A 12,925-nucleotide genomic window follows, 5' to 3' on the forward strand; every position below is an offset into this window, starting at 1 on the left:
CCACAGATCTGCCAAAAATGTATCTCTGTGTGTGACGGGGCCTTAAGGCCGGTGTCACACTTGCGAGTGCCTCGCGTTTATCTCGCGCAAGTCTCGCGTTGCATCACCCGGAACGGACTCACACTCTCCTCAGAGGAGGGAGTCGGCTGCATAGAGATGGGCGGCGCTATTCCAACTCAGCAGCCCAACTGGTGTGTCTGACAGGGTGTGGTGTGAGGTCTGGTTGGGATTTTGGATGCTGATGGAGGCAGTACTATAGGTTGGGAATCCAGAACCCTGGGGGTTTGAGTCCTGCACTATGAGGTAAAGAGCGTGCAGTATCCTATGATGTCCTGACTAGTCCAGGAGCGTCACAAAAGGAGTAATCCGATAAGTGAATATCATCACATTAAAGAGCGTTATCACATGACTTAGGAAAAGAAGCCAAACCTGAAACTCCATTTGCATGTAGCTATTTCAGAGTTCTTTCTCCTCATTAAAGCAAAACAAAAGTCTGTTTGGCCTCCGGTGTGTGATCTAAGGAGTATTGAGAATATGCCTTCAGTCACAATCGTTGAATGTGGAAGGGGTTAGATCTGAGCTGCCCGATGGATGGACAAAAACATCAAATTCCTTCCAGGAGCTAAGGATTTTTACGGTGCACCCTCCAGTATATATAACACATGTTTATGAGCGAGGACGACTATTCCTAATTAACTTTATGACAATATTTAGTAGCGGTTGATTGTAACCGGTGAGCGTAGCTTCCGCGACAAGATCTATTTCACTTTCAGCCAACAATCCAGTCTATAATTAGTTTTCCTTCTAGAACGAGTGACGCCTCTCGGGAACGTTGATCAAAGTTCACTTGACCTCATGCCAGATATTATGAAATATGTTATCTGCGATATGTTCTCAATGTCACATTGTGTTATCTTTACCTTGATTGCCAATATCAGGGTCTATTTATAAACCGGTGGACAAATGTTATGTAATCGGAACGTTCAGTAATTCTCATAAGTGGTGGCCAAGAGGTAGGACCATCACCAAGAACTGGGACCACCGCCATACACCATGTGAGAAACAAACACTTTTCACCTTTAGTTTGGAGGTTTTCCACTTCATTAGCTGCTATCTTACGTAATAAACTATTAATTTTACACTATTTTTAGTGGCACACTCCTATTCCGCTTCGATAACTACTATTTAACCACTTTAGATGCCACTGCCAACTCTGACAATGGCATTTTAAGGGGTATTCTCAATTTTGGAAGTTATACCCTATCTATTCTATAGGGTATAACTTCCCGATCACTTGGGGTCCAACCACTGGGCCGAGACTAAAAATACTTTGATTCTTGAAATGCGTTGGGGGTTTTTTAGCACTCACTGTATCCTTTTGTTTTAATTGTATCAAAAGCGAAATAACCTTCGCCGTCACAAAGAGTGCAACCACAATCGGGCCTGTGCAGGTAGGAGGCCCGACTATGACAGCTTCTACAGATGCGCATTTCGTTGAAGTATATTGTGGCGCAGAGACCACCAGCTTCCTGTCCCTCAATACTTATAGTGATCACCGGCCTATCAGAGGCTGGCAGTTGACATCGGTGTGCTCATCGCGGGCATCACATGACATCACCGCCATGTGCCGCCTTCTCCTCTGTGTTAGCTACTATGGAGGAAGAGGGTGCTGCTAGTCGAGGGAGTTTAGACAAGTAAGAAGGATAAATTATTTTTTGTGTTTAAAAGTGTTTAACGAGGGTACAAGGATGATGGCCATTATTATAGGATGTGCCCAGGACAGGGCCATTATAGGAAGGAACCACGATGGAGACACTTTTACATTAAGGGCCCAGGATGAGGGACATTATTAAGGGCCCAGAATGGGGGACATTATTAAAGAATGAGGGTCAGGATGAAAGGATGGAAGACATAATTAAAAGTTGGGCCAGGATGTGGGACATTATTATCGGATGGGGGGCATTATTACATAAAAGGTCCAAGACGAGGGCCATCATTACACGAAGGAGCTCAAGATGGGAAATATTATTACGTAAAGGGACCATGATGGGGGTCATTATTAAAGAATGAGAGCCAGGATGGGGGGCATTATTAAAGGATAGGGTACATTATTACATAATGGGTCCAGGACAAAAGCTATCATTACACGAAGGAGCTCAAGATGGGGGATATTATTACATAAAGGGCCCACGATGGGGGTCATTATTAAATAATAAGGGGTAGGATGGGAGAATTATTAAAGCATGGTGCCAGAAGGGGGTCATTATTACAGGACTGGGGACATTACTACAGACAGGGACCATAATGGAGGACATTATTAAATAAAGAGGCCAGGATGGGGGCCATTATTACAGGATGGGGACCATTATTACAGGATGGGGGATATTATTACAGGATGGAGGACATTACTACAGGGTCTCGGAGCACTCTAGTTACACTACTGTGTACCGATAAATTTTGGATTTTAACTCCTCAAGATTATACATCTGAAATTGGATCGTTTTGCAATATATTTTCCCTATCGTTTGTACACACATGGCAGCAGTGTGATTCTGCGCTTCACATTCATCCATACTTGGAAGAGGTAAGCTGGTGTTTCTGTAACAGCAGGCCCAGGACGCAGCACACAGAGAAGGAAACACAGAGATGACTCAACTGTATTTATTAATGCACAAACTGGGATGGGGAAAATACAGGGGATATTTATCACAAGATGAATTGTTCCCAGTCTTCAGATTACATGAGCAATAGACAGAGCAGTTGTTTGTACAGATTTGCTTTAGCTGGCTCCAGGAAGAGCACTACTTTACTAAACAATTCGTACCCACTTCAACTAGTATGGCGATGTCGCGGGCGGAGGAGGGGACGCTGCGCTCACCCACTGCTCGCGTCCGGCTGCTACTGCTGCTGCTCGGTGGTGGCTCGAGCGGTGGGCCGGATCCTGGGGACTTTCTCGCCCGTGAGTGAAAGGGGGGGTGGTGTGGTTTGGGGATATTGTCCGTGACGCCACCCACGGTTGTGGTGAGGTTGTGACACCACCGCTGCTCTGGACGGGGATCCCGGGAGCGATGACAGGGAGCAGCTTGGATGTTGTTTCTCCCCTCCGTGGGTAGGGGGGTTGGAGGTCCCGGGGCCCCGGTGAGGGTTAGGGATGGCAGGCGAGTTACGGGGCCTGGTGAGGTGCAGGGTCGCGGGGGCAGCGCGGTGCCGCACGGCACAGTGGTACTCACTCAGCCAATGAATAATGCAGAGTCTCCGGTAAAACAAACGGCTGGATGGACGCGTCCCACAGGCGGCTCCGGTGTTTCTCCTCCCGGTAGGTTGATGGTGACTGCCTTTCCCTGCACCTGCGTTGTGTTTACGGTTCCAATGGCTTCCCACCGATAACCCGCTCCCCAGCTTGGGTGGATGCTGAGGGAGCCCCTTTTGACCGCAGGCTCTGGCCCTGGGAACTGTAGCCTTGGCGGTGACTGTGTTTCCCTCTACGGTGTGAGCTGTTGCCTTCAATTGGGTCTTGACTGCTGGGAAACCCCGGAGGTTCCCTTCGCTAACGGATTTGACCAGTTTTACGGCGACTCCTAGGCTGGTCGGGGTCCGTAGGCCCTTCCGGAAGGTGCTGGCTTCTCTTCACTCCCCGATCCGGTACCGGCGGGCCACCGCCCATCCCCAATCCTTACGGTTCACTCAAATCAGCCTCTCCTGCAGACGGTCACCACCGTCTGCCAACCTTGCTGTACGTGCCCGGGCCACACACCCGGACACAGTCAGTCTCCTCTACTGCCACTTCACTTCTCCGACTCCCTAACTGAACTGAACCTTTTTCCCGCCTCCAGGACTGTGAACTCCTTGGTGGGCGGGGCCAACCGCCTGGCCCACCCCCTGGTGTGGACATCAGCCCCTGGAGGGAGGCAACAAGAATTTGTGTTTAGCTTCGGTGTGCCTAGCCGGGGTGTGGGGTGTGTTGTTGTAGTACCTGTGATGTCCTGGCTTGTCCAGGGCGCCACAGGGATGTATATATATCAGGGCCTCTGCCCGTAGTCCCAACAATATTATATCCTAAAGGCCCCATCACACACAGCGATATCGCTTGCGAGCACACCCACCCCCGTCGTTTGTGCGTCACGGGCAAATCGCTGCCCGTGGCGCACAATATCATTCAGAGCCGTCACACGGACTTACCTGACTAGCGACGACGCTGTGGCCGGCGAACCGCCTCCTTTCTAAAGGGGCGGTTTGTGCTGCATCACAGCGGCGTCACTGAGTGGCCGTCGAATAGAAGCGGAGGGGAGGAGAAAAGCGGCCGTAACATCCCGCCCACCTCCTTCCTTCCTCATTGCCGGCGCCCGCAGGTAAGCTGTAGTTCGTCATTCCCGTGGTGTCACACGTAGCGATGTGTGCTGCCTCGGGAACGACGAACACCCTGCGACCTCAACAATCAACGATTTTTTGAAAATGAACGACGTGTCAACGATGGACGATTTGGTGAGTATTTTCCATCGTTAACGGTCGTTCGTTGGTGTCACACGCAACAACGTCACTAACGATGCCGGATGTGCGTCACGGAATCCGTGACCCCGGCGATATATTGTTAGATATGTTGTTGCGTGTGACGGGGCCTTTAGTCTCTTAAATTTAAAACACTATCATTACAGTCTCCACATTAAGTACCGCACAGCCGAGCAGGAAGCAACAGCCTTGCACATTTGGGGCACCCACGGATGTCTATCTTGACAAGCGACATCTTCAGCTTGACCACGTAGTCCCAGCCGGGGGTCTTGATAGGCGTTGTCTGCGGCTTGACCACGTACTCTAAGCTCGGGGTCTTGACAGGCGATGTTGGGGACTTGACAGGTGATGTCAGTGACTTGGTCTCGCGGGCTGGACTTGGGGTCTTGATGGGCGTTGTCGGGGACTTGGTCTCGCGGGCTGGATGTGGGGTCTTGACAGGTGACGTCGGGGACTTAGTCTTACGGGTTGGACTCGGGGTCTTGGCAGGCAGTGTCAGGGACTTGGTCTCGCAGGCTGGACTCAGGGTCTTTTTCAGGCACACTACCTGTCCCAGACTGTTTAGGAATACAGACCAGGCCAGGTGAGTCTTCTGCAGGGGAGGCCACCATCCTCACCCCTGCGTGCACATGTCTCAGTTTCTCCTTCTTCGCACCAGAACTCCCCTTCCAGTCACCTCCAGGCCGCTTTTATCCTGTTTCTGCATCACTGCTCCCTTCAAAACTCATCCTACCCTGAACGGCCTCCCATCAGGAAACTGCTGACAGGTTTTCTTTCTTAGGTGACTTTTCTTTCTCAGGCTATTATTTCTTCGGCCAGCAGAGGGCAGTATCCCATTACTAATCCTATTAGGTTGCTCTAATTGAACAGGCTGTTCTGCCCACCTTCCTACATTTCCATATTACTTATTCCAACCACTGGGAACCCTAAGAACTGGGGCTTTGAAGTGTCCAATGTGAATGGAGCGGTGGTCATCATTTGCAAAGGCAATCAATTTTAATGGGACCGTAAGAGATAGCTGACCGCAGTTGTTTATCATTTCCACTAAGAATGAATGGAGCAGCAGAGCGCTTGATTGACCACTGCTTTGTTTACAAGGGGTTCTTCAGAGCTTTAGTTCTCGAAATCAGTGAGGTCCCAGTGGTTGTGCCCCACCGATCTGGAAGTTATTCCTCATCCCATGTGTCGTGGGCGGGGAGGACGCCGCTGCGCTGCGCTCGCTAACGCTCGGGTCCGGCGCTGCTGCGACGGCTACTCGGTGGCTCGAGCGGTGGGCCGGATCCGGGGACTCGCGCGGCCCTCCTCGCCAGTGAGTGAAAGGGGGTAGTTTGGTTTGGGGATTTGGTCCGTGACGCCACCCACGGGTTGTGGTGAGGTTGGGCACCACCGCTGCTGGTGACGGGGATCCCGGGAGCGAATGTAGGGAGCAGCTGGGATGTTGTTTTCCCCCTCCGTGGGTAGGGGTTGGTGGTCCCGGGGCCCGGTGAGGTGACGGGGAGGCAGGGTTGGCAAGGTGCAGGGTCGCCTGGACTGCGCAGCACGGTGCCGGATGGCACGGTTGTACTCACTCAGCCACAAATGTACGCAAAGTCTCTGGTAAACCAAACGGCTGGATGGACGGGTCCCGCAGCCGGCTGCTGTGGCTTCTCCCGGACGGTTGGTGGTGACTGCCTTTCCCTGCACCTTTTTGTATGTTCGGTCCCGATGGATTCCCACCAGTAACCCACTCCCCAGCGTGTATATGTGCCGGAGGAGCCCTTTTGCCCGCAGGCTCTGGCCCTTGGAACTCTAGCTGTGGCGGTAGCTGTATTTCCTTTTGCTGGTCGGACGGTTGCCTTCAATCGGGTCTTGGCTGTTAGGAAACCCCTGGGGTTCCGGTCACTGACGGATTTGACCTCTAAAGGCAACTCCAAGCCTGGTCGGGGTCCGCAGGCCCTGCCTGTGTGTGATGGCTTCACTTCGCTCCCCGGTTCGGTACCGGCGGGCCACCGCCTGTCCCCGGTCCTACGGTTCCGCGTTGATCTGCCTCTCCTGCAGACGGCCACCACCGTCTGCCAACCTTGCTCTTGGTGCCCGGGCCACACACCCGGACACGGTCAGTTTACTCCTCACTTCTCCTCTCCCTTGCACTTCCCTAACTGTTCTCTACTTCTCACTCACTGATCTGACTTCCTTTCCCGCCTCCAGGACTGTGTACTCCTCAGTGGGTGGGGCCAACCGCATGGCTCCACCCCACCGGGTGTGGACATCAGCCCCTGGAGGGAGGCAACAAGGATTTTGTGTCTGGCTGATGTGCCTGTCTCAGGGTGGGGGTGTGTGTTGTAGTACCTGTGATGACCTGGCTAGTCCAGGGCGCCACACATGTATTAGGGATACCTTCAAAACTTGAGAATATCCCTTTAAGTGATGCAGTCTTCGTGAGGTGTCTTTAGTGGGCCATTCGGGCACACATTGGCCCACCAAAATGGGATCAGTGATGGCTTTGCCATGGCAGCCAGGCAAACCCATCAGTGACAGGTACAGGAGCACAGTACCTCCACATCAGCATTATTTAGAACAACAGGAGAATAATTGCACTTCACTAATGATAATGAGATGACTCTGCTGAACCTGCCAAAGTTAACACAGCAAAGCAGGAAAATGAGCTGCAGAGATAAAGATATGTCCGTATATTGTTTGTCGTCTAACGGTCAATGTAAAAGGTACAATTTTCAGTTCAGTTTTGTCCTTTCTAATAAAGCTGAGCTGCAATACCAAAATATAACCAAAGTGGCGCTGTTTTCTAAAAATAATATAATCCTATATAATCCCTTTAGAATATTGCATGCTTTAAACAATGCTTATTGTTAAAAAAAAATGGCCCCAACATAAAAATGTATTCCAAACTGTTTAGCCACCTCGACCTCCAACGATCAGCTGCAACCTGGTAGTCAAGGTTGATATTGCCTGCAGCGCCTACATAGGTGAAACAAGGGATTACACAGCTTTATGAGATGTTTGTGTATTGCATGGACATGTTGGGTCCTCCTAAGGGAGAGATACACACAAAATTCACAGAAGCAACCCCTTTAAATCTTACTCAACGTCATGAGAGGTAATTAGGACATAAATGACCAGATTCTTGCAAGACATAGAGTGATGCAAAATATCGAAAGCATTGTGGCAGCTCATTAATAATTCATGAGCCGGGTTTCTGTGTCGTGGCTGAGCGCTGAGTCACTAGTATCACCGCTCCCATCCCAGACTAATCCAAAAAGAAGACAAAAAGCCGAGGAGATCCTCTATGAATACTTAAAAAACGGCAACACCCAAAATAAGAATTTAACCCCTTAACAAAAATGTGCAGTCTCAAGTCTTTAAGGGGAAGTCTAATCTATAGGATCTTATCAAAGATATATACAAAGAGATCCCAGTAAATCATCTGGGATCTGATTAGATCTATTCGGTCACAGAAATCGTTAATCAGTATGACAAAGGTAAGACTTCTCCTCACCTTGGTCATGTATGGAAGAAGCCCATGTTCGTGAACTGTGGCAGTCTCAGGAGTAGGACAAACTGACATTTATCACCTATTCTGTGGATAGGTTAGAAATATCTGTAGCTGGAAACCTCTTCTAAAAGAAAAAACAGCACCATACCTGTCCACAGGTGGTATTGCAGCTTATCCTCAATTATTTCAACGGAACAGTGTTGCAATACCAGACTCAACCAACTGACAGATGTGGTGCTGTTTTGGGCAGGAAGGATTAGGGGCATAATCATGGTGGGTTTAGGGATTGTAGTGGCACACAGGCCCTGATGCCAAGGCTTAAATGGTCTCTTTTATCCACATGAGATCATTACTATCAATACAAGATTTTGCATTGAGGACAATGGTCTTCAAGAAGAGCCCATGATTTTTTTGTACAATGGACAATCCCCTTATTCTGTCAGATCTTAATTTTATTCCCTGTTTCCAGATCCATAAAACAGTTATCCCTATCTAATAAAGTTAAGGTTTATCACTAGAATATGCCAAATTTTGTTAATCAGAGAAGGTCCGACCTCTAGGACACCCACCGATCCTGAAATTGAGCAGGTAGGCCACTAGGCCCTTTCGTTGCTTCCTTCCTGGACAGTGGTGTCCCACCACCGACTGTGCATTAGAACTACAGCACACCTCCGTTCATTCGAATCTGCTGTGCTGAAGCTCCATACACCTGTGATTGCTGGGACTTTATGATCTCTGGTGGTTCTATAGGTTCCTAGTGATGGTGGTTCTATAGATTCCTAGTGATGGTGGTTCAGGCTCCTAGTGATTTGCCATCGCTTTATGAAATTGGAACAACCCTGTAGAACAAACTGAAGTACTTGGTGGTGATTGAGTATAAAGAGTAGGAGGAGTATTTTACTGTCTCTGCCAAAGTCACCAACTGGAAGACAATCAAAGAAGTCTTGATCATGATGACATCAAGAACCCTGAAGGCCAAACCCAATAACAGAATGTTCTGAAGAAGAACTGTAATTCATATGGTCACCAGGAGTCCACACGTGCTTGACCTTGTCCATAATAACCACCTAGTCCATAAGGAGGAAATTATGGCATAAGAGGTCATGCAAGAAGCCTTCTCCAGAGAAATGACTGAGTACCTCAACATCTATCTAAAATAATAAAATAATGTATTTTTGTAATTAATTTACGTAATAATATCTATCTTATTAGCTTTTATTTTCGGGATGGGGAAATTGTAAATCTTGTATCTGAGATTAATGACAACAACTTGCACTTTGCTTATTTAGGTTGAGCAATTCCTTTGAATTCCTAGCGATCCTTCAGGAGCCTCGGTGATAATTGTAGGATCTGAGTAATATATGCAAAGCTTATGTGCTCAATCCTGGAGCCACGTCATGAGCAAGGAACGTCTCTGACAATAAGTCATGACTGGAATATCCATACTCTGGAAATATAGAGATCTAGATGCTAGATAAAACGCCTACAAATTCACACAGAAAAAATCATTCAATCATCATTTATTGGAATCATCTCTTTTGACCTTTTTTCGACTTTTGGATAAGTAATGGGGCACCTTCAGTGCTTCATGTACATTTCACCTTGCTGCTCACCTGTCCGGCTGCCACCACTCTGTACCGTCCAGTCCCCCTCTCTAGCCAGACTCTTCTTTACTCTGGTGCGTGATATCTTCTTTGAGCATCTTTGCTCTGTACTTTTGGCTTTCGACACTAAGTAGGTCTCCGAAGTTACAACGTCACACAGTGACATCAACTACACACTCGGCGCTGAAAGCCCAAGCGTAGAGTGATGATGCCCAAAGAAGACACCATGTATCAGAGAAAGGAAGATGTCAGATGGAGTAGAGGGCTGGACAAGGAGCTGCAGAAGTAGAGGAATAGTTTAGTTTTACCGACTATCATGACGGAGTCAGGCTCTGTTCCCATTGCAGAGTCTGACACTCGAACCAATGGTTTCTCTGGTGTTTCTGTTCAACTCATGCAGACCCGGGCGTCAACCTGCTGTCTGCTCATTCATTAACAGGCTAACCTCTGCTAGCCTGCTCGTGTAGGCTTCTTTGATCACATGTAAGGAAACCGATCACTTCTGCTCCTCTCATTTTTAGGCTGGAGGAAATTATCTACCTACGCCAACTATAGTTTATGCTGTGTTGGTCTGAGAGTTGTGGTGTCCCAGAGGTTCTGGAGAAAGAGTTGCTTTGTGCTTGGTGTTGTTGTGGAGATACCTGTCATCTTGTTGTTTTCAACCTTGCTCTTGTTTTCCTCCTAATCTGTTGTTGTCTTATACCTCTGTGTGTGCATGCTGTGGGACAGAGTTTTGTTTTTTCCCGTTTGTCTATTTCCGTGGGTTAAATCTCACTCCTGTCCCGACCCCCTTTGGGGAGAGGGTATCAGATCAGGCTGGTCAGGAGCAGGGCCCGGAAGAAGACTCAGACATCCCAATCTCTGAGAATCGAGATAGCACAAGGCCCTCTAGTCTAAAGGCTGTTTTACACGGTACGACCGATTGTGCAATTTCACAATCGATCGTACCTGCCCCCGTCCTTTTTGCGTTACGGGCAAATCACTGCCCGTGGCGCACAAAGTCAGTAACCCCCGTCACACATACTTACCTCTTATGCGACCTCGCTGTGGGCGGCGAACGTCCACATCCTGGAGTGGGAGGGACGTTCGGCGTCACAACGACGTCACACGGCCGCCGGCCAATAGAAGCGGAGGGGCAGAGATGAGCAGGATGTAAACATCCCGCCCACCTCCTTCCTTCCACATACAGCCAGCGGCTGACCCGGGAGGCAGGTACGCGATGTTAATCGCTCCCGTGGTGTCACATGGAGCGACATGTGATGCCACGGGAACGATGAACAACCGTCGCCCGCTTTCAGGACCAATATTATGGAACCTAGCGACCAGTACACGACTCACGATTTGTGAGCGATACTGCGTCTCTAGGAGGTGTCACACAGTCCGGCATCGCCAGCGATGCCGGATGTGCGTCACAAAAACCGTGAAACCGACGATCTATCGCACGATAGATTGTGTGGTGTAAAGCAGCCTTAAGGGTCAGCTTAGGGGCCCCAGTTTCCCACTATACCAATAGCCCGGCGTGACAGGTTAATATCAATTTTTTTTTACACCCTACTTTTATTATTCTCTGGGATTTTGAGACATGCAAATTGAATTTTCTTGCCTAATTTGATCGATCTGCCAAATTTAAATTTTGGCAAAATCAGCTAGTCGCTACAAAATAGATAATATTGCGGATCCCAACCGCATCTGATTGACATTATAGAAACTCATCCAAGCTCCCCAAATTCACAAACAAGAAGATTATCTTGTACTTATGGGGGGTGTAGCGCTGGCATCCCTGCAGGAACAAGGACTTACTCACCACTTACTCGCCACCCCAGCCAGGTTGCATCCCCTGGCCATCCACGTGTGCTGCTGCCTCCTTCCCACCCCGACGCCTGAGCACACAGCCCTGGTCTCCCGAGAGTGTGTTTATGGCAAGCGTGCGCGCGCCAGCCCTCCTCATAAAGGGTCAGCGCGCTATTTCCAGGAAATGTCCTACAGCCTATAGCTGAGAGGCACTGTGTATTGAGGCATTCTCACATTAGGGGATGTGCCTGCTCAACACTTTTAATTAGTCATTGTCAGGTCTGTCTTTCTAGGTAGTTGTCTGGTCTCGTTATCCCTGTGTCCATCACCTTTACCTGAGTCTGCCTTCCCATACCTATCTGCTACTGCCATGCCCACCATACTTGTCCATACCTGCCTGCCTATCTGCCCTGGTCATCCCATCTGCACTTGCCTGCATCTGTGTCCATACCCGACTCCGTCTCCTGTCCTGGTGGTCAGCTGCCACAGCCCCAGTCACTGCACTGGAAGTGGTACCAGGCGTCCACCTTGCGGTGGGTGCTTAGTTAAGCCATTTCCACTAAAGGGTAAGCCTGGGTCCCCCCTGTGGTCCAGTGGGTCCACTACTCCCGCTCACTGCCCCTACACTGGCCACGAGCATTACAGGGGGCCTCCCTTCTTAAGGGTTCAGCATGTTGAATTTCAACGCTTGGTTCTTTTGTTCTCAGGAGAGATAATCTACCAACATAGATGTCTGATGTTGGCTTACTCCCCTCTCACTATTGAAAATACATAAGCTTTGGCCAAATCAATTGCATGTGTAAGGAGAAATATGGCCGACAGCTATCTTATGCATTCAAGCACCTGAAGTCAGTGTAAAGAAAGTCTACATTTTTCCAACCAATTGTTGTAATTATGACAAATCCTTTATGTTATAAGAATCCCCAGCCCAAACATTAATCATAGGGTATCTGTATTTGGTCATGGATCAAGCAGCAAGTGTTTAGTTTTTCTATACTGCCTCCGCAGGTGAAAAGCAGTATTACACCATACTCATTAAAATTAATCTGATATTCTGGATGACTCACCACACTTGATGGTGTTAATGTAGACACAGTAAAAATGGTAGTTTCCAACTTAGGGACTCTCCAACTACTGCAAACCAAAAATACCAGTATGCCCTGAAAACCATACGTTATTATCAGAATTTTCCAATCCATTTTATTAATAAGCAATTGTATCTTGGCTCAGCTTGTATCAGGTATCTCTGTGCTCTGCCAGATGGGTCACGTATAATGATCCTATAATAACAGCCTTTCCAAAATAACCTTTACATTCCCAAAGATCTGCCACATGATCCCTGCTAGTGTAGTGCCCCTGAAGCCATAAGGGAGCTACAAGGTAATGCATCCCCACCAGGATGCAGGGCCTACCTAGGGACAAAGAAAACCAGTGCCATTAACAACAAAAACATTCTAATTAATCCCTGTTTTCCCCCAAATTTCCCCATAGACTGGTGGCATACTAGGGTTGGACCTAATGGATGGCCGCCTTG

This window comes from Anomaloglossus baeobatrachus, chromosome 9 (genome assembly GCF_048569485.1).
Source record: "Anomaloglossus baeobatrachus isolate aAnoBae1 chromosome 9, aAnoBae1.hap1, whole genome shotgun sequence".
In the NCBI taxonomy this organism is placed as follows: Eukaryota; Metazoa; Chordata; class Amphibia; order Anura; family Aromobatidae; genus Anomaloglossus; species Anomaloglossus baeobatrachus.